The sequence below is a fragment of the Dermacentor silvarum genome, chromosome 6, assembly GCF_013339745.2.
Source record: "Dermacentor silvarum isolate Dsil-2018 chromosome 6, BIME_Dsil_1.4, whole genome shotgun sequence".
NCBI classification, from domain to species: domain Eukaryota; kingdom Metazoa; phylum Arthropoda; class Arachnida; order Ixodida; family Ixodidae; genus Dermacentor; species Dermacentor silvarum.
This window is the reverse complement of record NC_051159.1, coordinates 160,445,758-160,458,151: the sequence shown is the minus strand read 5'-3', so window position 1 is coordinate 160,458,151 and position 12,394 is coordinate 160,445,758. Positions and strand designations below refer to the sequence as shown.

At 43.5% G+C, this 12,394-nt stretch overlaps 1 protein-coding gene across 2 annotated transcripts in view; it reads left to right on the top strand.

Moving 5' to 3' along the window:
- LOC119456308 (nephrin-like) overlaps positions 1–12,394 on the top strand; it is a 311,635-nt gene that overhangs the window by 192,325 nt on the left and 106,916 nt on the right. The gene's annotated exons all lie outside the window — the stretch shown is intronic.

Here is a 12,394-nt window from a genome sequence, read left to right as displayed (position 1 = left end):
AAAGAAAGAGTGCCTAAGACCCAGTATGGTAAATAGGTGCGTGCGTCCTGCGGTAAACGTATATATAGAACTTCATGGAGGGAATAAAAATATAAGCGTGTTTTTTGTACCTTGCTTAGTGAACTTACGTTATTTCTTCCTTTATACTCTGTTTGCGCCAAAATTGGTCGTTTTAAAACAGAAAAAAACTTTACCCTACTGACATTGCAGTTGTAGTGAACTTACACTAGATTTAAGACTATGCCGCTTGAATTATGGAATATTCCTATTTCTTTTCAACATCATTAATTCATGCGAAGCCTCATTCGTCCTCTATTTGAGCGCTGCAGTCTCGTGCGTGCATATTACGCATAGGTCCAAGTCAGATGCCCGTGTGCTGTGTGAGCAGGTGTTTCGAGGCGAGAAAAGCAAATGGTGCAGTTTTTCCTGAATCAGGCGACAACTTGTGCAATGAAACTAGTGTATGACCTGGTTTGTCGATAAATGAGGACAATAAAATGGTAACAGAGCGTAGTTAGGCCCATGCTGTTAGTACAGTTTAGTGTGGCAAGGCGTTCGCTGAGTTGCGTGTAGTGTGATCCGAACCTTCATTTACGCACCCCATAATTAGATGGACTAATCATGCGAGTTTAACATGCTGCGAGCCCTCGGGAAGCAAGACCAATCATGCTTCACCGCATCCGACTAAACGAGGCCTAAAGGGCAACTGCAACAAAGTGTTGAACTACGTAAATTGTGCCAAGTCTAGTTTCAAATAGTGTGAGCTTGAGGTTTTATGTGGGACTCCCTATCACGAAGGCGACGTGGTTAGACCAAAAGCCATATCCAGTAACAACCAGTTGCACGCGTCTGCTTATATGCTGTTTAAACGCCGCTAATAGGAAAATTATACACTTACCAGCCCTGCTGCTTTGTCAAGATCCCTTCGATAATATTGACCACTCATATACCATAAAGAATTTCGCCAAAGCGAAATTTTGCAGAAGTGGGCGTGTAAACCAACTACGTTAGATAAAAACTTTATATATTAGGATCGTCGACGTGTTCAGTGTTCATAAGGTTTGTTTTATGTGAGCCACAGTCCTTACTCGTCATACGGACAGTCTCTAAAGCCAGCATTTGTACCACATCTCGAGCTGGAGACTTGCAGAATGGGATTGGCCAGTACTGCTGGTTCTTTGCAGGCAATGGAAACGCTTTTAGTTATTTTTGAAAGTGCAGGTCTTTATGAACAGTTTGAATGTGTGGGTGTCTAGGAGATTTATGCGTCGTTTGTGTTTGCGTGATCACTGTTTATATTATATTTCTCGCACAACACCTGGAGTAGCATGCGAGGCCATAAGCCAGCTTAACAATACCCGATTTTTATTAAAGACAACATCTCTCTCTCAGCCTGAAGTAAGGGTAACCTGTACTGTTGCCGTGTAATGATGTGACAGGCATGTGTAGCATGTGGAATAAAAGTCTATGCAATGGAAATGTTACAGTCTTCATTCCGTAAACCTATGTTTACTATTAAATACAGAACTTTATTGCTTAGTTGAGCACTTTCGGTGTGCTTAATGTGTGGGTTTTTAGTGGAAGCAGCGTTAATGACGCTGCTTGGAGCCAGCGTTGACGATGGAGGAACCAGCGCCATCTTCCGTATGGGCCGGGTTATTTAGCCACAGAAGGAATTCCTCTCATTTCACTAACTACAGCTTTTGTTTAGCAGTGGAGTAACAGAACTATTACAACAAAAAAAAAAGAAATAAGAAATCAAACCAGAAATTACGCGAAAACTGTTTTTCTGCAATATTTAGTAGCTTAGACATGGGAGCCTCAAGTTAAAGGCTAATATGTGTTCGTGTTTCTTATACTCATGCACTACATACTCCACTGAGCGAAAGCATACGGACCACACGCTAGCTGAAAAAAAAGAACTAATTGCTTCGTAATTCAGATACATAAACTGAAATTGACTAGTGCACTGGAATGTTCGCAACACCTATAGTTTGGACTGCAATTCTCATTTTAAAGTTGCAACCATAGGTGGAGAAGCAAATCAACTTTAGCATGGAAAACATGGTTCCTATCGTTTGTTAAGGGAAGTAGAGCTTCAAATAACGTGTATGACCATGAATGAAAAAAAAGGAATTAAATTTTTGCCATTCCCACAGTCTCGAAACTTTTCAATAGGATATGCGATATTTCAAGATCACATAGTTAATATATATATATATATATATATATATATATATCCCTATCACCGTACTAGTGCTGATCTAGGGAGCGTCATGTAGTCCTTGGTTACGGTTATGTGCCACAAATTTCGGCAGCCTCTCCTATGGTGGCGCAATGCTTACGAAGCGTGACGTTGGTTTAGCGGACGTGCCGTCGCACGTGGCTGCACGCTGCAGGGTACGCCAGCTCGAGCTTAGCGTGCTCCTCCACGTTTCTTTTCTCTCATTATTACTGTTATTATTAAATGGTTTACCTGCACTGAAAGACGTGTTTAACCAAGAGAGGGTTAGTTAACCTAATGGCACCCCTGCGCATTTTTTCGTGTGGCGCCTAGTACTGGTGAATTAACGCGGCATGCTCGTGATAGTTTTCTGTTAGAAGTGACAAACGAGCGCAGTACGAAGTTGAGCGCAGTACAGCTGACGCCGAAGCGAATTCGCTGGAGTCCGCAGCATTTTATTTATGACGACAAACCACGGGAAATTATGTTTCTGATTTTTGAAAGCTTTGTGCCCCACAATTCAGAAAAACTCTTGTGGCATAGATTCCAGAAAAAAGATAACTGACAACGAGAAGGGAAAGAAATCCGTATCTGCACCAGCTCTTCTGCAAGGCGAAATCTTATGCGAAATCTGTCTAGGTCTAGGCGAAATCTTATGCGGCTAGGCGAAATCGCCTGTATACAGAACACTATCATCATCAGTATTGGCTCGAGCGTCGTCGTCGTCTTCCGCAGCTGGCTCGTTGGCGCCCCTCGGGCTGCGCTCGTGCTCGGCACGCGCTCGTGCCACTGCTCCCGCGTTCATCACCGTCTTCTCCCACAGCTGGCTGCGTTGCCACTCATCATTCCAGCGTAGAATTTCACTTCCCTTGTGTCGCCTTAATGGGGAGGCCACGTTTACGGGGGTATGATCCATTGCTTAGGGGGTATGAGCCAGTCATTGTGTTACGTAATTGACAGATTTAATTTTGAAGCAATTTAGTTTTGAAGAATTGCAAGCGGCAATCAGGCGAATGCTGCTAACCACGCCAACGAGCAAACTAGAGATATCGAACGCAAGCAACAACCTCAGACTGTGGGCATACCGCCAGTGACGTCGTTCTCTCCGTCGCAGCCGAACGTGTGTTCAATCTCATAATTGAGAATACTTTATTGAACCCTCGGGATTAACCTAGTGATAAACACCGGGGCCGTACGTTTCTGCAGCTTCACTGGTTAACCATCTTCACAGAGTGGAAGGGCCAACAATTTTTTTATTTAATTCTTTCTCGCGGTGCGTATTTTGTGGTTGCAAATATTAACTTTTTATTCATTCATTTCCATAACATTCATTAACGCTGAACGGTAGCCTGGTTATGTGCAGTTCCCTCGGAACCTTTATAAAGGCTGCAAATATATAGGGACAAGTGCGTTTACTTCGAGACATTATACGCTTCCCGACATGAGAACGTGCAGCCACTGTCAGACTTTAACCATCTATGTTAAACACCTTAAGCGTGTTTTTGCATCTTCTGCAGAAAGAGGTAGATCTTTTCGGTCGATGTGACTTGTGACCGAAAGCTTTGTCTATTGATTTTCTGTATATCCATAAATATTCGCGTTTTATGGCCTGGGACGTTGAATTAAGTGAAAGAAAGCCATCGGAGGTGCGTCTTGAGTGCTCGTGTTAAGCTTGACCGTGGATGTAGTCAAGCTAGGCGCGCAAACGCGATTTACAATAAAATTTCTTGAAGCCCGATTGAAAAGGTTGATGTGCAAAAGTTTTTTGTCGTCGACTGGTAGCATTTCCTTGTGTATATAACTCGATAATTAAGGAAGCAGCTGTTTAGCCAAAGCATTGATTCATGCATAGATCATCCAACCAATCAATTGAGCGATCACTTATTAGTCGGTATCTTTAAAGGAAAAGTACATTATATAAGCCAGAGTGACAAAATGGTTGGAAGGATTTCGTTTCCCTACAAGAAAATGCAGGCAAGAACCACTAATAATTTGGTCATGGTATTGCAGGGTAATAAAGATTTATATGACGGCAGTGCAATTTATGTTTTATCGTCTAGATGCGCTCGAATGACCCAACGTTCACTTGCACAGTGTACGGACATTTGACAGGTTACGCATACTGTTTGTACACACACACACACACACACACACACACACACACACACACACACACACACACACACACACACACACACACACACACACACACACACACACACACACACACACACACACGCACGCACGCACGCACGCACGCACACGCACACGCACACGCGCGCGCGCGCGCGCCGTAAGTGCAAGCCGTTAAACTCCGGTCGATGACATTTGAAGAATTATTTTTTTCTTTTTTACTTCAGAACACCGCTCCCTCAAAGGTTAGCATAAATATTCTAGAGATTCTACCCCTATACATGATAGGCGCCAGAGCCTTAAAGCGTCACAACGTAAACGCTGGAAACATCCAATAACCTAGTAATAGAGGTATACTTGTGCAGGTTGTATATTGTTGGTTCTCACTTCTCACGCTAATACCAGCTGACGTGCCGGCAAGTAACCTTTGACCCCACGCTCTCACCTTTCTTTTTTTTGTTTTTTTTGTCAAGCTGGTCAAAAGCAAATACCAGCTCAATGGTGGCCTTCGTGCTCCTTGCAAATCAATTAGGATAAACGGCCGAGATAGGGCAGGCTTGTGTATACCATGAATTGACAATGAAGCTTTATAACCAGAATACAGGTTTACGAGTACAAAGCTTGACTTTTGATATTATGGATCGTTCGTGGTGCATCTAATTTTGTTCGGCGATTCGCGCAGCCGGATGAACTCGGTGAAAGGGGCCCCTAGCATAAAAATAAGATGGAAGTCTACAGACTGCTGTTCTCGCCAGAATTAAATTAGTCTTGAAGTAGATAGCATGCTACGGCTCGGAGGTTGGACGGTTATAGTTATAGGGTGTAAACCGTCTCTCCTAAATAAGGTATAGTTCTAAGGTATAGTTACGACGGTATAGAGCCCGTCTCATTTACGGGTTCTGCAATCCTCAATAAGGGTGAGAAAGTAATGTAGTGTCCAATGAAGATCGTCTGAAGCTCTTTTCCCGTCTCTTTCTCTATATCGCATGTAGGCGTACAATACAGTTTTCCTTTATTTCTCCTCCCTTTGCCGTCCCCACTCGGGGTGTATTGTCTTCACTGCAATTGGTGGATCTATGTAACCTCGCCATGTAATCTCTCTCGCTTGTTCGTAAGCCAAACGAGCGAGCGATGATATATTCCCCTGGTCTTACTAACGACTTTCCCGGGGCATTGAAATCATGCAAGAAAACAGAGCGAGTGCTTCGCAACCGCCTCGGCAGTGTTGCCTTACGCACGCTAGCCAACATTTAGCGCGTATATTCTCTTTTAGGGAAGCAATTTGGTGACAGAATTGTCCAGGCATCTCGCTCATTAGCGAAGCCGCGAGCTCCCTAATAAACTAAGGACGCGCTCATTAGACAGTCTGCGCCGACGAAAACTTCACCGCGCAGTAATCGCTTGCCGGGGCCGCGGGAAGCCTACAGCCTTTTCTCAAGCGCGCACCTTTCGAGCCGAAAGACCCTCTTAGAATATGGTTAGCCTTCATTAGGACAATGTTGCGGAATCTTTTTGCGAGGAAGGTGCTTAGTTACCCAACACTTAGAAGCTCCTGAAATTATGGCTGCCCGACTTGTTGACTGCTATATTAAACCGCAGAAATAGACGAAACACGAAATAAATGTAAACATGTACAGGACAGGCAGATATTTGAGCCTTTTCTCCCCCTTGATTAGTGAGTGTAAGAGGCCCAGAGCAGCTTCAATACGTGTTGGGATGTTTTCGTCAGATTACTCGACTGACCCACGAAAGGAGCTGCTTTATGTCGCGGGAAGGCTTTATATTTGAAAAAGTGTATTCCACTGGCATCTTCACTGCAGTCGTGCATTTTACGGCGTTTCATGTTTTATTTTATTTTTGTCATTTCAAAAATATATGTGTTCTTCGGCTCTCGAGTAGGCAAGTAAAAACACACGCTAAGAAGCACTAGTCATCTGTGTTCAGATTAGCGGGTTTTCATCTATACGCCTTCAAGCTGCATAGCTAACGACATTCGTACAAGCGCAGACATGTATATGGACCAGTGAAATCAGAAAACTGTCATCGCCTTTTCATTTCTAGCATGAATAAATACTTAAAATATAATTTTTAGAAGCGTTCGTATTGTTGGTCAATCACTTGAATCACTATCGTTTTTGCTTGACGTACGAGAGGTTTCGAGACCACGTGACGGACATCGTGCCAATGTGCTCGAAGACTATGTGACTTAAGAATAACCGTAGCGGAATGTATGTCCTTTATTTCGTGACACTCATTTCTGGTTTTTCTGGCAAACGGACATGGAATGCGATTCGTTTGGAAGTTGTTGATCCACAATACACTTCATCCACTTGAATTTTATGAAGTAATGATTGCCAGGACAGACGTCATCGAGTGCTGCGAACATCAGTATGTTGCGATAGAACGGTTCCGTTCCACGCAATGAAAGCTAGAACAGTACAAATACAAAATTATCCTGTTCATGCCTTTCGTTCACCTCAGCGATATGAATGAATGAATCAATGAATGAAGAGCTCGCGCTTTCTTCAATAATCTACACCACCCCACTAAATAAACATTTTAGACGCGTAAAAGAGCAACGCCGAGGTAACGTGACTTCTATAAAAGAGACGTTTTTGTCGTACGGCCAGGATTATAAGCTCAGACATTCGTTAAACTGTCATTGATTGCTAACGGTTTCAGTACAATAGAGATTATACCGCAAATTAGCGGCGCTCGTTTTACCCAGATTAATATTTGTATAGTACCAACAGCTTTTCAGTATCTTCGCATTCTTTTAGTATTTTTTTGTGCTGTGCAAGCTTTATTATTCAGTAATATGTACGAAAATTTATCTAAATGCTAGTAGCTGGAGGCTACCGGCAATACATTTCATGCCTGGTTGCGCAATCATTATGGAACTCTCTAGAGGGTGTGTTAGGAACGTGCGCAGTTTAACCACATAAAGCGGCCAGACGAGATAAGTTAGAAGGCAGCTATATTTATTGATTTTTATAAGCCCCGTAATACTGGTATGTTGTATTCACTATCGCAAATTATTAGACTGCAAATATGTTCTCATATATACAACTGTGACGTTGGGTGAAACTATAGATGTTATGGTTCTACTTGTTGGTACTGCATAGCTAAACTTTGAGCGCGAAAAACACTTACAGCTAAACAACACACATCTCTAACCGCGAGGGCACTGCGGTGTCCAGATCTCTATGTTTTCTTGCACTCTAAGCTTTAGCAATTAAGTGAAACTAATTATTGCGACTCTCCAGTTATTCCTATCATATCTTTACTGCCCGTTTCAAATATGAGCTACTAAAGAAAGACATATCAGTCCCAGCTGGAAAGTAGGTAGCATAAAATGACGGTCCATATATGTAAAAATTATTCAATGCCCAAGAAAACGTTTTTGACTGTCTTACGGAGGGAAGCAGATATGAGAATATTCTTAAAAATTACTACACTTTTCCAAAGATCGCTAAGAATTGCGTTCTTGCTATTAATTTAATATTGCCGCGAAAGCCCGTTCTTCTATTGTTGCAGAAATATGGCGGAATACTGCGAGGCTTAGGTATATTTTAGAAGGGGGACAAATACGGTACAGCGAAAATTGAATTTTGCAGTATTTTTATCGCCGGTGTCACTAACTTCTATCACTACTGACGTCTAGCGTTTCTCTAGTGAATGCACCTGATATACTTCCTGTTGCACCTAAGTTCACTGCAGTGTTCGACACAGCATAAACCAGGGGCGCTATAACGAAAAACTATTCGAAATTGTTCCTATTCTATTTGTGCGATCAGCCCACCATGATTGGCCAGCATTTTTTCGGGCCATCTCCCATTCGCCTGTCTTTCATGGGACGTCACGAAAAAAACAATAACTCGCCATCTGATATGACGTGTACACACTGATTATGCATGACTAGACCGTAAAAAAGAAAAATATTTCTTTCAGATTCTACGCCTTTCTCAACGTTAGCCTTCCGCGATTGGTCAAAATGTTTTCGGGCTGCGCCCACTTCGTCTGCCTGCCATGCGACGTCACAAAACCACAAAATCTCTTCACGTCAAAGTGACGTGTACGCATTTAAGATGCGTTAATATGAGTAACAAAACGGATATTTGTTTTCCCGAATAGCCGGAGGCTGCCCCGTTCCGAAATGAATAGACGATGGCTGCCTACAGATCGCTCAGGTACTGACTACTTGAAGCTGCCGAGGAGAACGGATTTATTTGCGTACAATAAAAATGTTTACGTCGCAGTATAATGTCATCGCGCCCTTTCGGCAGGTATACGACATCGCTCGCCCAACTCTTGCTCGCTGGGGGTCTGTTTTAGCGGCATCTTTAACCTCCCGTTGCACACGTACCGCCGCGATTTTCGACCAGCCACCGCAAGCTAACCAAGGGGAAGTGGGGCAATCACAGGCGCTGATACCACCCCCAGCATCTGGTTATCTACTTTCATTGCGCTAGCTCGGCATCACCAAACCCTCTCCAATTCTGCATGTTCTTCGCCTCTTGTCAGCGAATTAGATAAGAAGAACCTGTCAAAGGTAGGCAATGCTATTTGATTTGGAAGCAAAGAAATATGACCTCCTACAATGAGGGGAGTGTTTCAGTGGGCGGTTCAAATAACGCTGCGGGTTACCGCCCGATTCTTGCGCCGACAGTTACGTAAGTATGACTTCGAGAGACTGAAGTAAAAACATACTGGAATATTTTTGCGGGCGCCCTCTAACGCAAAAAGTATTATTTTTCGTTGAAAAAAAAAAAAAAAAACATCGGCTAACGTTCTGATACACGGAAATGCTACAAGCCTCTTCTTTTTTATTTCTTTTTTCTCTGCATGCTTCGAGGGAAGCTCTATTGCATTTCGTTGTTTCTGTCGAACGAAGCCGCTGCCGAAGAGACAAGCGTCGGCGAAAGCACCACTTTCATTGCTTCTTCGACTCCTGAAACAAAGAAACCGCCCCAAAATGATCGCACGTCCGAGCGCAAAGTTCTTGCGAGCGCCTTCTTTCCTTCCTTTTGGCTTTGTTCCTGCATCTGGCGATAAGAAGGCGAAATTGAAGCGAAGAGGCGAGAGCGATCGACCAGCTCTGCGCCTGCGGCCTCGCTTCCTAATGGCGCGCGATCTATTGCGCCTTCCCGTGTTGTAAGTAAGCTACACGGCGCGAGAAAACGACCCGCGCTAAAAGATTCAGCGGCCACCCGCTTCCCGGCGGCGAAACTTCTCTGCCGCATTCCTTTAGAAGCCCGCCGTGTAGCGTTCGCTTGGAGGCAGTCGCAGTAAGAGGGCAGTCGCAGCGTGCCGGTAGATACCGCATCGTTAGATCACACTGTCATACAGCGGGGGTTTACTGGAGAAACTTTGCAGCATGCTGCGATTCGTGGCTTTGGGTGTGTGTGTGAGTACGCATATGCTTTTGTGCGTGCGCGTGTGTACGCGTGAATGTGCGCGCGCGAGTGTGTGTGTTAGAGTGAGAGAAGAAGACAGGAAGCAGGGTTAGCCAGAGTCACGTTCAACTGGCGGCCCTGTACGCCAGGGGACGTGGTTAAGGGATGAAAATGTGGAAACAAAAGCAGGAAAAGACAGAAAGAAAGAAAGAAAGAAAGAAAGAAAGAAAGAAAGAAAGAAAGAAAGAAAGAAAGAAAGAAAGAAAGAAAGAAAGAAGAGGGGCATCACTGAGAGTGTGCGAGTCCTGAGGTAATCATCCAGATTTAAGTCTGCGGTAACTGTGATCTGCCAACTCCAGTAACTGCAGCAATGCACGTGTCGCTTTCTGATCTTGAGACGTACGCGGATGTCGGTCTAAGTACCACTGTCCCCGAGAATGTTCTTGAGTTCAGGTCATCTAACGTGGTGCGGAGTAGACAGTGCTGGTAATCGTAGCAGGAACAGATGGAAAGGACCTGTTTGATAGTCTACTCGCACCCAAATATGGCACATTTCGAGTTTTCCCCTAACCATGTGTCGCGTTTTGACATCATAAAGAGAGTACAATTGAACAGGTATTGTTAGAATATCGTGGCATCCGCTCAAAGGAAGTGGAAGTCCCAGCTAACCTGTCCCAAGTGTTAGGCGTTATTGTCAGTAGAGAGAACGACGAGGATTTATGCGTCTTGCGTTGAACGGCACACAACAACATGAGCAGATATTTCACTCGCTCGTCCGAGTTAATGTGGTGAGTCTGCTTATCTTTCTTTCTTTTTTGATTTATATTGTTCTCTCGTTTACTTCCTTTGTTGCTACGAATTTGGGATAGCGGGCTCTTGATTAGCCAAACTTCCCATAATGTCTCAGTTAATAAAGGACACACAAAAGCGGCAACACATGTGCTTTAGAGAATAGTAAGATACATATTGAACCCTGACGGTGAATTTAGGAGTAGGAACTGTGAAATAACCACGCTTATATCTACTTTCAGCACATTTCACAGATATTAAAGGATTCAAAGTTTTGTTGATTGTAACCACTAGACTTAATTACGTAGACGAAGCACATTAGAATCAACATAACAGCTTACATTGCTTCTTTTTAACATCTCTCTATTTCAAAGGAGGTTTTTTGGACATCTTTCCATCTGCCCATGCACCTAACGATGGCCGGCAAGGCCATTCACATCGCTAAAAATACTTTAGTCGCATGTTCAAGCCGTCATTAATTCTCCAATAAATATGGCAGTCCGGCATGCAATCAACTATCAATTTTTTATCGCTGAAATTTTCTATAAAACCGCTTTAGAACGGGAACTAAACGAAATTAAGAGGTTCAAGCTTGAAATAGGGCCATGAGAAATTAATGGCTCAGCTATATTTTCAATCGTAACTCGTAAAAAAACTCGCAACTCTGACTGAGTTTTTCGTTTGCAAAAATCATCTCATTTAACATTCATATTTCCGGCCAGTGTGGGATCCGGCATACGCCCACAAAAACAATTTATATAAATGTATAGTTTGTATTTTATAATATTACATGGCTGCAGGAGATCTTATCGCTCGTTTCGGCACGTAGATCTTGCTGTAATGGCGAAGGGGTTCATTACCTGCACAATTGACCCCGTGAACGAAACAGCGCGCTCAATGACCTAATTATCTCAGCTTATACCTGAGACGAAGCGTAATAAGTCACTGCGATCCCCTTTTGCAAATCAAGTTATATATTGTGTCCTCGTAGTTTCCATCTCCTTTCTCTTTCTTTCTCTTTCAATCTCTCGTACATATCTTGTACCCTACGCAAACCATGACATTGTTCTGGCTCTGAACTGCACCCCACTAAAGCGGTTATAGCATTTCTGCAGAATACACGCCTCCAATGAGACTCTGCAAATAACCTTTGTGGTAGTACATTTCGCGCGTGTATGTAATAATGCGTACGTGTGTGTGTGTGCGTGTGCGCACGCGCTTTTTGTTGCTTTCTTTTTCTTTCATTCCCTTTCATTCTTCCTCCTGCAGTAGCATGCCAAACCTGTAACGAAGTTACCCTACGAGTATGCTCTCCCTCTCAATTGTTATCGTGTACTTATGTTCAAAGCTAGAATCCTTCCTAGGCTGCATTTTAAGCGAGCAAAAATGCAATGTAATAAGCTTAGTGCTAGAACCATTTTTGCTTGGGAGGCCTAGAGGGTTAATACAGCGTATTCTATTACTACATAATACAACGTACCACAATGTTATGTGTTCACTGCCGGGACTATCGTTGTTTAGGAGGGCTAATTTTGTTTTTGAGTTTTGCCTGGTTAGTTTCTGCACTACAACGTACTCAGAGAGCACAACAGCCACACTGCCATAACATTTTCGCAAGAACTTCATCGTCGGCTTGCAGAAACCACTGACACATTTACGAGCCCACACTAGTCGGGAGACATTAGTATCTCTTGGAAAATTTAGTGTTCTTATTTCACATGCGCCACGGCTGGTGACAACAGCCATTGCTTAAGGCTGTAAGCTTATGTTAAACTACGCTCGCGTCCCTCGAAAGTGTGGGCTTGCTTTTCTCCGGGCGGACTTGCGTTTGTCAAAGAACTTCTTAATTCGC